General features: G+C 40.6%; 1 long non-coding RNA gene across 1 annotated transcript; it reads left to right on the forward strand.

Moving 5' to 3' along the window:
* Nucleotides 1–785, forward strand: LOC115178466 (uncharacterized). Its single transcript, XR_003872633.1, has 2 exons — nucleotides 1–306; nucleotides 436–785. It is a non-coding gene; the product is annotated as an uncharacterized LOC115178466 (long non-coding RNA).
* Nucleotides 786–12828: the final 12043 nt, after the last annotated feature.

Raw genomic sequence — 12828 nt, forward strand, 5'->3', positions numbered from 1 at the left:
GCCTGCATGTTTGCTTTGTAATGAGAAGTTGTCAAATAACAAAAAGAGTAACGTGGAAAGACATTTCCATTCTTCCTGACAGTTATAGGAACATGAAGAAATATGCATTTGGAGTATTATCCATCTTTGGATCAACATACCTGTGCGAGCAGATATTCTCAAACATGAACTACATAAAATCAAAATACCGCACCCGCCTCACAGATGAGAGCTTGCAGTCCTGCGTGAAGATTACAGTTACATCTTACATGCCCGATGTTGAGAAGCTGTCCAGTGATGTCCGAAAACAGAAGTCACATTAAACGGGTAAGAACACAATCCTGTCATAGGCACATATTTAGTAACAAAGTGGCTGTTTTTATAAAGTGATTTCTGATTTTTGTCAGTATATATTTGGAATGACACATAGGGATATTATTGTGTTTTGTTGCTCAGGTTGGAGGATGGCTGCATTGTATTGTGCGAGTCAAAAGAGAAGAGGGTGCTGCTGCACATTTGCAGAAAACTAAAGAGAAGAGGATAATGCACAGAAATCGAACTTAAACTGTATTATTTTAATTTTATATACTTTACCTTTTAAAAAGGCTGCTGTTTTATTGCACTCTGTCTGTTGCCCAGATAAGGGGGGAAAGGAGAAGAGGATTGTATCGTATTATTGAGGGTTGAAAAGGACCGCATTTTATTTCCATGGGGAGGTCTGAAATTACAGGAGGCCTATTATGCACGTTGCACATTTTGTTGTTGTTTTTTCGAATCCTAAAATAAAAATGACATCAAAAATCTGATTTCTGTATTGTATTTCTAAAATTTCATCAATGCAACGAAACATAATACATTAATATTATAATGGAAGTTAAACTTCAAGCACCATCGTACAGTCACGTTGTGCGTCATTCTCTCCAGGATGCGCTGCAGGTAAAATAAACGTTTAATCATGAATGCTCATTATGTATTTGTAGCCTACTTATCATTTTGATAGTAGGCTAATATAGCTAATATAGACACTTACAGCATGTGTTGCCTTCATTATAAGGCTTTTAATTTTTTGCGGCTCCAGACAGATTTTATTTTTTTGGTCCAATATGGCTCTTTCAACATTTTGGGTTGCCGACCCCTGGGCTAGCCTATGCATTAAATTAAACTGAAACAGTATGACTCCACCATGGCAACATACATAAGGTTCAATATGTGTATGATTACATTTTCACAGCACAGTATCAAAAATAAATGAAAAATAATAAACCCCAATGAGTCATGTACAACCCATGTCCAAATTATTTAAAGCTTGCCTAATAACCCGTTTGCGGGCATTGGAGCTAAAAAAAAAAAAAAAAAATTTAAAAACGACTAAACACAAAGTCCAGAAGCACCTCACGTTGTGATTACTCACTACTTGTAGATATTCCTTCAGGGAAGTATGGCAGTTCCTTGCAGGTTTCCTCACAAAATCCACAGCAAGCACCGCTACAAGGCAGACAGTACTCCTTAGCCGTAACCGATATACCATGGGAACATGAACTGTTATGCTTTCCCAAGCAATTATCTCTCGGTGTTACACGATGCTAAGCTAACCTCAAGGCTGTCAAAAACCTCCACAATGAGACGGTAGCTTCAGTCTTTACTAAGTTTTAATAAAATTATAACAACTCTCTTATAAAATAAAATCGTTATTTCCCTTCATGTCTTAGTAGGTATGGGTTTTGTTCTAGTTTTGTCGTCTTCTTTTATAATTTTCTTCACCAACGGTCCTAATGTAAAACGACCATCCTCTTCTCAACGTCTCTTTCCCTCTCTTTTTGCCCAAGCTTCCATTAACCAGGTCCACTCTCCCATTGGCCACAGCTTAACAAGCGACCTTATTGGTCAAAACTTAAACTTCAAAGTAAACCCAACTATTCACTTATACATTAAATACATATTTATTCAAAAAGAAAAGCATTAACAACATTACAAGTTAGGAGCAAATCAATCACTTTTTAAATATAATACCAATTAATTATAAAAAATAAACTCAATATTTGTTTTTTACAAGAATAAACTCAATACCTAGTTCAAACAATGGTATTACATGTATCTTGGTTATCTGGAAAATCTATTGGTAGCTAAATCCGGAGAAATTACGGACCATGTAAAAAACTGTTGGTCACTAAATCCTTCTAGAAGGACCAAGTAATAAATGGGTGTCTGGAATGCCCTCACCCGTCTGAGCGGTCGACTGTGAATGCCTTCACCAACTATATACTTAGAACTGATTGGTTTGGATCTGTCCCGTTTTCAATGGAAATATGGGCAGGGTCTGTTTATATATTTTTTCCGGTTAAGCACTTCCAGCCAGAAGTTCGCAGCTAGCTAACTAACTCGCATAACTTCCCAAACATGTATTCATGCAAAACTGGCATTTAATGTTCGGTAAGGGGATGCCACAACAACTGGCAGAAACGGAAGCTGTTCATGGAGCAGGACGGTTTTGACCACCAAACGTTTTTGATTTGCACCAACCTCCTATGGATGAGGAGTCTCTTCGGCTTTGGCTCAAAGCATTGAACTTGAAGAAACCACCAAACCGACCCTATGTGTGTTCCTATCACTTCGTGGACAACAGGCCGACTGAAGACCATCCTTTCCCTGGGAAGTGACTAGCCTAGATGCTCCAGTTAGGCTGGACTCATAACATTTTTAACAATGCTTTTTTCTGATAAAAAAATGGTCCATTCAAATCAAATTTTTCAAATCAAATGTATTTATATAGCCCTTCGTACATCAGCTGAAATCTCAAAGTGCTGTACAGAAACCCAGCCTAAAACCCCAAACAGCAAGCAATGCATGTGAAAGAAGCACGGTGGCTAGGAAAAACTCCCTAGGAAAAACTCCCTAGAAAGGCCAAAAACCTAGGAAGAAACCTAGAGAGGAACCAGGCTATGAGGGGTGGCCAGTCCTCTTCTGGCTGTGCCGGGTGGATATTATAACAGAACATGTTCAAGATGTTAAAATGTTCATAAATGACCAGCATGGTCAAATAATAATAATCATAGTAGTTGTCGAGGGTGCAACAAGCACGTCCGGTGAACAGGTCAGGGTTCCATAGCCGCAGGCAGAACAGTTGAAACTGGAGCAGCAGCATGGCCAGGTGGACTGGGGACAACAAGGAGTCATCATGCCAGGTAGTCCTGAGGCATGGTCCTAGGGCACAGGTCCTCCGAGAGAAAGAAAGAAAGAGAGAAAGAGAGAATTAGAGAGAGCATATTTAAATTCACACAGGACACCGGATAAGACAAGAGAAATACTCCAGATGTAACAGACTGACCCTAGCCCCCCGACACATAAACTACTGCAGCATAAATACTGGAGGCTGAGACAGGAGAGGTCGGGAGACACTGTGGCCCCATCCGACGATACCCCCGGACAAGGCCAAACAGGCAGGATATGACCCTACCCACTTTGCCAAAGCACAGCCCCCACACCACTAGAGGGATATCTTCAACCACCAACTTACCATCCTGAGACAGGGCCGAGTATAGCCCACAAAAATCTAAGCCACGGCACAACCCAAGGGGGGGCACCAACCCAGACAGGAAGATCACGTCAGTGACTCAACCCACTCAAGTGACGCACCCCTCCTCGAGACGGCATGGAAGAGCACCAGTAAGCAAATTGATATAAAACATCTCCACTAAATGTTTTTAAATGCTCACGAATTTCTACAAAATGAGCACAAATTTATAATAAACATGGCTACAAATTATGAAACGAGCTCACGAATTGTAAAACGTCCACGTACTGTAAAATACATCCACTATACTTTTAGTTTTGGATGTTATGATGATATTCCCTGGAGGTCGGGGCCCATAGGGCAGGTGCCCTGCGGGCCCATTCGGTAATCTGGCCCTGATCATGAAATTAAACTACAGGTATTGTTGTTACACATCCTCACACTGTCTTGGAGGATAAAACTGAGACTGTAGCCAGCTTCCATTTTACCTAATTTTATTGTCCAAAGAATGTTCTCATAGTCCAGAAGCATTGGATGAAAATCCACAATGTTGGTGCCATACAGGAGCACTGACCAATCTGCCTCCAAAAGAGGACTGCTGGTTTTGAGGATGGTGTGGAGGTCAGTGGTTGATGATCTGAGCACCCCCTGAGATGGTGAGTATGGTTTCAGTAGACCACTATTGAGCTGGTAGATCAGATAGGAGCTTCGAGGAAAGGTCATTTAGTGCTTTGAATGTGGTTCATATTGCCTTATAGTGAATTCAGGACTTGGACAAGGAGTCGATGCAGCTTAAAGATGCATTTACATGGGGGTTTGGATGATAGTGTCAAATTTCTTGAATGAGTGAAAATATTGGAGTTTGGGGACTGGAGGGGATAATAGTCAAGTTGGGAAATGTGCAAATATTTAGATACAAACATATAGTCAAGTTGGGGATTATTCAGATATTCCTGTTGAAAAAGAGAAAAGACAGAAAGATATAATCTTACAGTATATTAAATTCATCCCATTGGGCCAAAACTGGTTGAATAAATGTTGTTTCCACCTCATTTCAACAACAACAAAAAATCTATGTGATGACGGTGAATCAATGTGGAAAACACAATTGGATTTTTTTCACCCAACTTTTAACCAACATTTTTGGTTAATTTCACATTGGTTGATTTCCCAAATTTAAATCAAAACTAGACATTGAACTGATGTCTGTGTCCAGTGGGATTGGAGTTCTGTAATCATATCAGCTCATTTGTCATACTTCTTCTAATCATCCAGAGAGAATGTACCTTTCTTTGAGGTTAACCTTTGAGATGACCTCCCTCAAGGATTCTCGCTCTTTCCTCGGAGCGAATTTGTCCCACATTTTAGCAAAGTCGCCATTGGTGGCCACGTTTCTCAAGATATTGCGACTATGATGCCTGTGGACAAAGATTTTAATATCATCTTAAACGTGCAACATATCAAATCATTTCTGCTGTCTGTGATTAAAAACAGTAATCAATTGATGGCAACCTGAGAAAAAATATCCCATCAAAATAAGACATACATTAGGTAGAATTTGCAAGAGGGTCGGTTTGAGTAATGCACCGCATTACCTGATCTACAAATCATCTCAACTATCTAACAACTGGGTATTAACCGTTCGTTATTATGAAAATCTTAGCGAATCTGCACAGCGCTTGGCTCAGGCCGACCATTGTGATCAAGTAGGGTTGTCTTCATTAGGCACCAAACAGAAGGAAGGAAACTGAATCATGTACTGACTATTTGGACTCATTTACATCTTGAATTTTTACCCCAATTTCGTGGTATCCAATTGGTAGTTACAATCTCTGTCCAATCGCTGCAACTCCCGTAAGGACTCTGGAGAGGCGAAGGTCGAGAGCCGTGCGTCCTCCGAAACACAACCCAGCCAAGCCGCACTGCATCTTGACACAATGCCCGCTTAACCTGGAAGCCAGCTGCACCAATGTGTCAGAGGGAACACCATACACCTGGTCGCTAGTTGGCGATGGGAGAAGAACATCCCTGCCGGACTTTGGCTTCAGCTAAGCTTTTGGCTTTTTAACTTTCAAACCCACATGAGTGCCTGGACTTGGATTTTCCTATGCCACGTAGCACTTATTTGTGTTTCTAATTTTTCCTATTTGTTTTCAATTACTATTCCCCTCCAAGAGAACCTGTGGTTGTTTTGGAATCCCTAAAATCCGCAATTCAATCCATGACACCCTTTAGCATAGATGCTGTAGACAGCCGACAATGTGGCTTTTAAAGGCAATTTCAATTTGTATTCGTGGTAAACACTGCAGATGTCAACTCAAGAGTAAATTACCTTTAAAAACTGCATTGTCGGCGATCTAGTGCTATAGCGAGCCATGGATTGAATCACGGCCTAAGTTAAGGCGGGCCATTATGTTTAAGCAAGCTACTTTACAGGAGGAGCATCCCACCTGACTTCCTGTGCAGGGTCCACAGCCAGTTTACTGACGGCAATCAAGAAACGGTCAGTGAGGTCTTTCTTCCCCGACAGGAGACGAGACATCCCCATGACCTCAGCCAGTCTCTCCAGGTGCTGAGCAGTGCAGCTCCTCACCGCAGCGTTACGGTGGCTGAGGAAGGAAAAACAGAGCACATCAGTTACATGTCATAGAGATACATGAGTTAGGAGACGAATGATAATGGATTGTATTGATGAAGTCTCATCGATGGATCAAAATGTTCAGTAGGACTTTATATTAAGGTCACTTATTATACCATTTATAAACTGTTTGGAAAGAGTTAACTTAAGTTAACTTACCATTTATTAATCATTATTCCTACATTTGTAAATGTCAATAAGAAATCTATAAATTGTTATTTACACATTTATAAACGCTATTTTAAATGATTTGTTCATGATTTATTAGATAATTAATAAGGTGTTTGATCATAGTATGTTCACAATTTGTAAATGGTTAATAATGTACTACTAATGTACTATAAACCAGTTAAAAAGGAGTTATTGTCAAGGCATTTGTTAATGGTTGATTAATGGTTTGACTCACCATTTATATACATATTTATAAATGTATTTATAAATGTCACGAATGGTGTATTCATTAAATGAGAGCATTTATGAATGTGTGTACATGCACTTACTAATACCTCAGTGCCTCACTAATACCCCCTAATCTAAAGTGTTCACTATATATACACTTTATAAATGTTTATAAATTACTTGTTACTCCCCAAAGGCTAGCACACATCAGTAGACAGTACCTCTCCACCAATGGCTAAAAATAATCTAAATAACGTAATGGTAAAATAAGAAGTACACAACACAAGGAAGTATAAGACATAACAAAAATATGTGATTCCATTAAAATGTGACGTCTAGCGTTGGGGTGAGTTGCTGCCGGAAGTGTTGTGGAATAACCTAGCATGCTGATGAAAAAGGCAGTTAATTAAAAACTAGCAGTATTTCAACCTTCTCGATTTCGAGGCTTGGCTAATGGGACAATTAGGAGTACAGTGATACCTTCCATCCCTGGATTGAGATACGTTTTCAAGCCATGTCCCTTTTCCGTCACCACGGTGAAAACATATTGCCACAGGACCGTTTCGACTTGATGGCAGACTGAACTTGAAGTCGAGCCTTGAGCTAAGCATAGTAACATAATTAAACTCAAAATATGCTATTATGTTATTTTGAAAGAACCTCTTAAAGATCGGACCCTTCAATTTTCACCTAAAATGACATACCCAAAACTACCTGTAGCTCAGGACCTGAAGCAAGGATATGCATATTCTTGATACCATGTGAAAGGAAACACTTTGAAGTTTGTGGAAATGTTAAATTAATGTAGAAGAATATAACACATATCTGGTAAACTTTTTTTTGTGTGTGTTTTGTACCATCATCTTTGAAACGCAAGAGAAAGGCCATAAGGTAATATTCCAGGCCAGGGGCAATTTTGAAATTTGACAAACTAGATGACAGCAGTGTCAGTGCAAAGTTTTAGACTCATCCAATGAACCATTGTATATCTGTTCAAAATGTTGTATCAAGACTACCCAAATGTGCCTAATTGGTTTATCAATACATTGTGCACTCTTCTCAAACAAATAGATTGGTATTCTTTCACTGTAATACCTACTGTAAATTGGACAGTGCAGTTAGATTAACAAGAATTTAAGCTTTCTGCCCATATCAGATATGTCTATGTCCTGGGAAATGTTTTTGTTACTTACAACCTCATGCTAATTGTCAGGGGTGTGTACGGGAGGCAAAGTCAGGTGCAGGAGAGCAGAGTGTAGTGAACAGGTGCACTTTAATTCCGTTCCAAAAATGACAGCACATAAAAACAATAACGTGCCAAAAACACAGAACATAGCAAAAGTAAAGCGCCTGACAATAATCCACATAACAAACAAACAATTACACACAAAGACAATGGAGGGGAACAGAGAACTAAATACTAAAATGAAAAATAAAAATCTGCACTTTTTTGTGAAAATGGTTTTAAAATGTTATTTTAGGCCTTTCCAGAATGTCGCTAGTTCGGCATGACCGAAGTCACCGTTTTTGTGTCACAAAAATGAAAAAAAAATATCTGCACTTTTTTGTGAAAATGGTTTTCAAATCTTTTTTTAGGCTTGTCCAGAATGTCGCTAGTTCGACATGACCGGAGTCTCCGTTTTTGTATCACAAAAATAAAAATGTTCACTTTTTTGTGAAAATGGTTTTAAAATGTTATTTTAGGCCTTTCCAGAATGTCGCTATTTCGGCATGACCGGAGTCACCGTTTTTGTGTCACGAATATGAAGGGGAAAATATCAGCACTTTTTTTTGAAAATGGCATTAAAATCTTTTTTAGGCCTGTCCAGAATGTCGCTAGTTCGGCATGACCGGAGTCTCCGTTTTTGGATCACAAAAATAAAAATGTTCACTTTTTTGTGAAAATGGTTTTAAAATGTTATTTTAGGCCTTTCCAGAATGTCGCTATTTCGGCATGACCGGAGTCACCGTTTTTGTGTCACGAATATGAAGGGGAAAATATCAGCACTTTTTTTTGAAAATGGCATTAAAATCTTTTTTTAGGCCTGTCCAGAAAGTCGCTAGTTCGGCAAGACTGGAGTCACCGTTTTTGGATCGCAAAAATAAAAATCTGCACTTTTTTGTGAAAATGGTTTTAAAAGGTTATTTTAGGCCTTTCAAGAATGTCGCTAGTTCGGCATGACCGAAGTCACCGTTTTTGTGTCACAAAAATGAAAAATAAAAATCTGCACTTTTTTGTGAAAATGGTTTAAAATCTTTTTTTAGGCTTGTCCAGAATGTCGCTAGTTCGGCATGACCGAAGTCACCGTTTTTGTGTCACAAAAATGAAAAATAAAAATCTGCACTTTTTTGTGAAAATGGTTTTAAAATGTTATTTTAGGCCTTTCCAGAATGTCGCTATTTCGGCATGACCGGAGTCACCGTTTTTGTGTCACGAATATGAAGGGGAAAATATCAGCACTTTTTTTTGAAAATGGCATTAAAATCTTTTTTTAGGCATGTCCAGAATGTCGCTAGTTCGGCATGATCGGAGTCGTCGTTTTTGGCTGACAAAAATAAAAAATCTCAAATTTTTTGTGAAAATGGTTTTAAAATGTTTTTTTTAGGCCTTTCCAGAATGTCGCTAGTTCGGCATGACCGAAATCACCGTTTTTGGATCACAAAAATAAAAATAAATATCTGCACTTTTTTGTAAAAATGGTGACTCCGGTCATGTCGAACTAGCGACATGGTGTTATTTTAAGCCTTTCCAGAATGTTTCTAGTTCGGCATGACCTGAGGAGTCACCGTTTATGTGTCACAAAAATGGGAAAAAAAAATGTGTGCTTTTTTGTGAAAATGGTTTTAAAATCTTTTTTTAGGCCTGTCCAAAATGTCGCTAGTTCGCATGACCGGAGTCATCGTTTTTGGTTGACAAAAATAAAAATCTGCGTTTTTTTGTGAAAATGGTTTTAAGATGTTTTTTTAGGCCTGTCCAGAATGTCGCTAGTTAGGCATGACCGGAGTCACCGTTTTTGGATCACAAAAATAAAAATCTGTAATTTCTTGTGAAAATGGTTTTAAAATGTTATTTTAGGACTTTTCAGAATGTCGCTATTTCGGCATGATTGGAGTCATCGTTTTTGGGTCACGAAATGAAGAAATAAAAATCTGGATTTTTTTTTTGAAAATGGTAGTAACAACCCTCCAGACGAGCTTCAATGCCATACAACTCTCCTTCCGTGGCCTCCAACTGCTCCTAAATACAAGTAAAACTAAATGCATGCTCTTCAAACGATCGCTGCCTGCACCTGCCCGCCTGTCCAGCATCACTACTCTGGACGGTTCTGACTTAGAATATGTGGACAACTGCAAATACCTAGGTGTCTGGTTAGACTGTAAACTCTCCTTTGTTAGGATTGAACTGGCTATTTGTTTGCATAACCTATGTAATATACCAGGGAAGCTATGATACAATATTAAGTATATAAACTATAGATAAGTCAACTGCTAACGACAATAACTACACCCGGCAACAGGAAGTGCGTCACGAGGTTGGGACCAGCCTGCACGCCAACGATAGGATGAGTAAGTTTAAACCATGCTCATCCTCCCTCTGACAGGCCAGCAGTGAGCAGGAACTATCTCTGTCAGAGTATATAAGGGAGAACAAAGGATGTGACGTTCTCTTCGCTGTTTTGCCCTGCGTGGTGTTACAGTGAGACCGTGTATACGAACATCATATTTTCCATTCAAGTGTTTGCATTAATTAAAGTACAAAGAAAACAGGAGTTACTCTTTGCTAACTATTTTGTTGTAATACCAGATTTGAATTGACGCGACCCGACACCTTCCAGACTCACATCAAACATCTCCAATCCAAAATTAAATCTAGAATTGGCTTCCTATTTCGCAACAAAGCATCCTTCACTCATGCTGCCAAACATACCCTCGTAAAACTGACCATCCTACCAAACCTCGACTTCGGCGATGTCATTTACAAAACAGCCTCCAATACCCTACTCAACAAACTGGATGCAGTCTATCACAGTGCCATCCGTTTTGTCACCAAAGCCCCATATACTACCCACCACTGCGACCTGTACACTCTCGTTGGCTGGCCTTCGCTTCATAATCGTCGCCAAACCCACTGGATCCAGGTCATCTACAAGACCCTGCTAGGTAAAGTCCCCCCTTATCTCCGCTCACTGGTCACCATAGCAGCACCCACCTGTAGCACGCGTTCCAGCAGGTATATCTCTGGTCACCCCCAGAGCCAATTCCTCCTTTCTCCCCAGCCAATTCCTCCTTTCTCCTTTCCTCCTTCCTCCCCAGAGCCATCTCTCCTTCCAGTTCTCTGTTGCCAATGACTGGAACGAACTACAAAAATCTCTGAAACTGGAAACACTTATCTCCCTCACTAGCTTTAAGCACCAGCTGTCAGAGCAGCTCACAGATCACTGCACCTGTACATAGCCCATCTATAATTTAGCCCAAACAACTCTCTTCCCCTGCTGTATTTATTTATTTGATTTATTTTGCTCCTTTGCACCCCATTATTTATTTCTACTTTGCACTTTCCTCTACTACAAATCTACCATTCCAGTGTTTTACTTGCTATATTGTATTTACTTTGCCACCATGGCCTTTTTTGCCTTTACCTCCCTTATCTCACCTCATTTGCTCACATTGTATATAGATAGACTTGTTTTTCTACTGTATTATTGACGGTATGTTTGTTTTACTCCATGTGTAACTCTGTGTTGTTGTATGTTGTGGAACTGCTTTGCTTTATCTTGGCCAGGTCGCAATTGTAAATGAGAACTTGTTCTCAACTTGCCTACCTGGTTAAATAAAGGTGAAATAAAATAAAATACATTTAAAAATCCTCGCAGTGGCAGACCACGTGTAACAACACCTGCACAGGATCGGTACATCCAAACATCACGTCTGCGGGACAGGTACGGGATGGCAACAACAACTGCCCGAGTTACACCAGGAACGCACAATCCCTCCATCAGTGCTCAGACTGTCCGCAATAGGCTGAGAGAGGCTGGACGGAGTGCTTGTAGGCCTGTTGTAAGGCAGGTTCTCACCAGACATCACTGGCAAAAGCGTCGCCTATGGGCACAAACCCACCGTCGCTGGACCAGAAAGGACTGCCAAAAAGTGCTCTTCACTGACGAGTCGTGATTTTGTCTCACCAGGGGTGATGGTCGGATTCACGTTTATCGTCGAAGGACTGAACGTTACACCGAGGCCTGTACTCTGAAGCGGGATCGATTTGGAGGTGTTGTCATTGCAGGCAGTCTCAACGCTGTGTATTACAGGGAAGACATCCTCCTCCCTCATGTGGTACACTTCCTGCAGGCTCATCCTGACATGACCCTCCAGCATGACAATGCCACCAGCCATACTGCCCGTTCTGTGCATGATTTCCTGCAAGACAGGAATATCAGTGTTCTGCCATGGTCAGCGAAGAGCCTGGATCTCAATCCCATTGAGCACGTCTGGGACCTGTTGGATCGGAGTGTGAGAGCTAGGGCCAATCCCCCCAGAAATGTCCGGGAACTTGCAGGTGCCTTGGTGGAAGAGTGGGGTAACATCTCACAGCAAGAACTGGCAAATCTGGTGCAGTCCATGAGGAGGAGATGCACTGCAGTACTTAATGCATCTTTTTTTGCTGAGTTTATATATATATACTGCTCAAAAAAATAAAGGGAACACTTAAACAACACATCCTAGATCTGAATGAAAGAAATAATCTTATTAAATACTTTTTTCTTTACATAGTTGAATGTGCTGACAACAAAATCACACCAAAATAATCAATGGAAATCCAATTTATCAACCCATGGAGGTCTGGATTTGGAGTCACACTCAAAATTAAAGTGGAAAACCACACTACAGGCTGATCCAACTTTGATGTAATGTCATTAAAACAAGTCAAAATGAGGCTCAGTAGTCTGTGTGGCCTCCACGTGCCTGTATGACCTCCCTACAACGCCTGGGCATGCTCCTGATGAGGTGGCGGATGGTCTCCTGAGGGATCTCCTCCCAGACCTGGACTAAAGCATCCGCCAACTCCTGGACAGTCTGTGGTGCAACGTGGCGTTGGTGGATGGAGCGAGACATGATGTCCCAGATGTGCTCAATTGGATTCAGGTCTGGGGAACGGGTGGGCCAGTCCATAGCATCAATGCCTTCCTCTTGCAGGAACTGCTGACACACTCCAGCCACATGAGGTCTAGCATTGTCTTGCATTAGGAGGAAACCAGGGCCAACCGCACCAGCATATGGTCTCACAAGGGGTCTGAGGATC

This window comes from Salmo trutta, chromosome 38 (assembly GCF_901001165.1).
Source record: "Salmo trutta chromosome 38, fSalTru1.1, whole genome shotgun sequence".
NCBI classification, from domain to species: Eukaryota; Metazoa; Chordata; class Actinopteri; order Salmoniformes; family Salmonidae; genus Salmo; species Salmo trutta.